This window comes from Netta rufina, assembly GCF_964035555.1.
Source record: "Netta rufina genome assembly, chromosome: 18".
Lineage (NCBI taxonomy): Eukaryota > Metazoa > Chordata > Aves > Anseriformes > Anatidae > Netta > Netta rufina.
Genome location: NC_140142.1, coordinates 13,926,877 through 13,930,844, shown reverse-complemented (window position 1 = coordinate 13,930,844; position 3,968 = coordinate 13,926,877). Strand labels below are relative to the sequence as shown.

Below are 3,968 nucleotides of genomic sequence, written 5' to 3'. Positions count from 1 at the left end.
GGAGATGCCACTGTAGGTACATCAGGAAAGTCACGAAGGTGCATGAGATCTCGTGGCTAACCCACATACAAGAGCACAAGAGAACAATGTGGAAGCAAAAGAGAGCAACAGTGAAAAGGCCACGTCTTGCTGCTGGCTATGGCCATGGCTCCAGGGAAGCAGCAGCCCCGACCCAAAGGCAGCAGAGACGCAGAGCCCAGCAGGAAGTGAGGGGCAGCCCTGAGGGCCACCGGGGCTGCTCCTCCATGTGGCAGCTGGGCTCTTGGTCCTGAGCCCCTCCTGCGTGCTGGGACTGCTGAGACCAGCGAATACCTGCTCAAGTCTTTATTGCAAGTAATAAGATTTTTGGTTAAATATATACATATAAGTATAATAATTAGGGGCTAGAAAACTAAGAATATTCAGAATATTCAGATATAACTTCAGAAGACACTATAAAGGGAAAATAATACAAAAGATTATCTAGATTATCTTAATAGTTTTCTTTATTTTTTAAAGACTCTTGTTAGGATTGTGGTCCCATTCTAAATGGTAAAGAGGCCTATATCCAGGGTTTCCTCAAGGCTTCCTTGAGCTCCTGGTTCCTCATGCTGTAGATGGCGGGGTTCACTGCTGGAGGCACCACCGAGTACAGAAATGACACCACCAGGTCCAGGGATGGGGAAGAGATTGAGTTGGGCATCAGGTAGGCAAACACAGCAGTGCTGACAAACAGGGAGACCACAGCCAGGTGAGGGAGGCACATGGAAAAGGCTTTGTGCCGGCCCTGCTCAGAGGGCATCCTCAGCACAGCCCTGAAGACCTGCACATAGGACAGAACAATGAAAACAAAACAACCAAAGCCCAAAGAAAAACTAAACACGAGTGCCCCAACTTCCCTGAGGTACGCATCTGATCAGGAAAGCTTGAGGATCTGGGGGATTTCACAGAAGAATTGGTCCAGAGCATTGCCATGGCAAAGGGGCAGGGAAAATGTAGTGGCTGTGTTCAGGACAACATTGAGAAAGCCACTGCCCCAGACAGCTGCTGCCATGGTGGCACAAGCTCTGCTGCCCAGGAGGCTCCCGTAGTGCAGGGGCTTGCAGATGGCAACGTAGCAGTTGTAGGTCATGACGGTGAGAAGGGAATACTCTGCTCCAAGCAAGAAGAATAAAAAGAAGAACTGTGCAGCACACCCTTGATAGGAGATGGCCCTGGTTTCCAAGAGGGAATTGTCCATGGCTTTGGGCAGAGTGATGGAGATGGATCCCAGGTCAAGGAGGGCGAGGTTGAGGAGGAAGAGGTACATGGGGGTGTGGAGGTGGTGGTCGCAGGCTACAGCAGTGAGGATGAGGCCGTTGCCCAGGAGAGCAGCCAGGTAGATGTCCAGGAAGAGCGCGAAGTGCAGGAGCTGCAGCTCCCATGTGTCTGTGAATGCCAGCAGGAGGAACTCGGTGATGGAGCTGCTGTTACACATTTATTGCCCCTGAGCAAGCTAGTCTGTCCAAAAGAAGAAGTGACATTGTAAAATTTAAGGACTTCTCTGAAGTCCTCACAGAGTTGCTGTTGGGCATTTGCTGGTTCTGGACACAGTTGTCTGCTGAAGAGGAGAAGACAGAACAAATTTACAACAAACTTCTCTGAGGAAAACCTACTCTAAGCCTTAAAGCACCAGTCCACCTGTGCCTCTCTCTTTGCAGGAGAACGTCTCTGCAGCTCTCTCGCTTGGGCTCTGGCTGGTGCTGGATGACACTGGGAGCAGGGGCTGCTGTGGGCTGCAGATGAGTCCTTCCTGCTGTGCAGCAGGAGGGAAGCAGGAACTTGGGGGAAACTCCAGTTCAGTCCACTTCCCAGGTCAATGTGATTTGCAGTGCTGTTGCAAACAACTCATATAAATGCAGAGCAGAACTGCAGATGCCACTGCTGAATAGTCTTATTCTAAGCTGCCCTGTATCTCCCATCTTTGAGCAGCAGGACCTTCTCACTCAGGTCTTTCCCTGAGAAGAAACTGAAGAAAGCTGAGGGCACAGAATCCCAAGTCCAAGTGGATAGAAAACTCAGCTTGTCTCTGGGAGACTAAGCAGGACCTCAGCGCTTCCTGCTTTGCTTCACACTATGCTGCCCACACACAGCCATCCAGCAGCATGGACAGGGCCTTAGCACGTAGGTGTCTTGTTCTTGGCGCACCTGGATAACACAAGGATGCCGAGAGACAGCTGCATCCTGCTGGAGCAGCCTGAAGACCAGGAGGATGCCCCATGAAGAGAGCTGGATTTCCACAAACTGGGGTGACCCAGCATCCCAGCTGCACCCCTGCAGTGCCTGGAGGAGGCTTGGCCACTCTGCTCATGGCTGTCCATGGGCAGCTGGCTTAGGGCACTCCAAGGGGCTTCTGCCACACTTCCTCACCTCGCAGTGTAACACAGCAGGACTCTCAAAGCCTACTGCATTGCTCACTGCCCTCCCAGAAACAAGACCCAGCAGGAGACCCTTCCAGGAGCTGCAGCTGCATTGCCCTGCAGCCAGACACTTACCTTGTCAAGGGCTGTGCACATTTCTCCTGCAGGCAGCTCTCAGCATCCTCCCACTCCCAACTGCCTTCAAGCCCTTTCTCCTCCTCTCCTCTCCCTTTGCCAGCTGCGGTCAAAGCCCTCAGCCCTGCAGTGCTTTGCAGGGGAGCTGCTCCTGGGCAGAGCTGTCTCTCTGCACCAGGGCCCTCATGCCACGAAATCCCCTTGGGCCCAGGAGCCCGGCCCAGCTCAGCAGCACAGGCCCAGCCCAAGGCATTGCAATCACCCCTCTGGGGGCTTTGGTGATTAGACCACAAACCTCAGACACTGAGAGCAAATTGAAGACATCTCTCAAGAAGTCCAAGTCAGATGCAAGTTTCCTGCAGTGTGCCCCGGAGGGCCAGATCTGACACAGCCTCCCTTGGAGCTCGTTAGAGCAGAACACTAGAGGCATTGAAGAAAAGTAGACAAAGACAGTGTGAAGGTGACACTGATGTGTGGACAAACTGGATGCGTGTCACCAAGCACGAGGGCCAGGCCTTGACCTCCAGCCCCTGGGAATGGAGATCCTTTCCCTTCCCACCTTGCTCAGGGCTCTTCCTGGGGCAGTAGGAGATGGGGATGTGCAGGAGAATGGTACGACCCCTGCCTGGTTCATCAGGGGGGATGAGGAGGCCCGGGTACTTTACCAATGAGCTGTCTCCTTATAGGTCTCAGTGACAGAGACAACAACTGCAGGCATGGACACAAAGATCTCAGTTTGTTGGGACTTTCAACCTTGCCTATGTCCTTGCTTCTCTGATGACCAGAGTATCTTAGCGTCTTCCAGACCTGCACCTCTCTCCCTGTTGCCTGTAGACCTTTATTTGTGTGGTGTCACATCAGGTCTTAGCTGAGTAGCTCATACGAGATCCCTCGTGGTGCCCAGACCCTCCTCCTCTTGGGCACAACTCACTCAGCAGGGTCCCAGTCTGCCCTAATGTGTGGGGTTCCTCTTCCTCTGGTGTAGGACAAAGCTCTTCTCATTGTAAATGTCAAGAGGTTTCTGTTGGCAAAATCCTGCAGTTTCTCAAGATCTTACCACACTGATGCTCCATTCTGTCAGCTGGTCATGGCTGCAGGCAGATGGTTCAACTTTCGTGTGATTGTGCTATCTCTGACAAGACAGCAGCATCAGGAGTTGCAGGAAAGTTTGGATAACACAGGAGTAACCAGATGAATGGAATTGCTGCACGGAGTCACAGAAGGGTAGGGGATGGAAGGCTGCCAGGTTCCACCGCTTCCCTGCTTCCTCTTCATGCATGCTGTCAGTTTGCCTGGAGCTGTGTCCTGAATGTTCTGGGGTTGTGCAGCTCAAAATTAGAAGGACCAAAGCCCAGCTGGTGCTAAATCTGTCTATGACTGTCAAAGACAATAAAATACTGTTTATATAAACACTTTAAATAAAGGAGGATTAAGGAGAATCATCATTCTTGTTAG

General features: G+C 51.9%; 1 pseudogene across 1 annotated transcript; it reads right to left on the bottom strand.

The window, feature by feature from the left end:
• Window positions 1-541: 541 nt before the first annotated feature.
• LOC311216556 (olfactory receptor 14C36-like) lies at window positions 542-1,456 on the bottom strand (annotated as a pseudogene). Its single transcript has one exon. The product of its transcript is annotated as an olfactory receptor 14C36-like (transcript).
• Window positions 1,457-3,968: the final 2,512 nt, after the last annotated feature.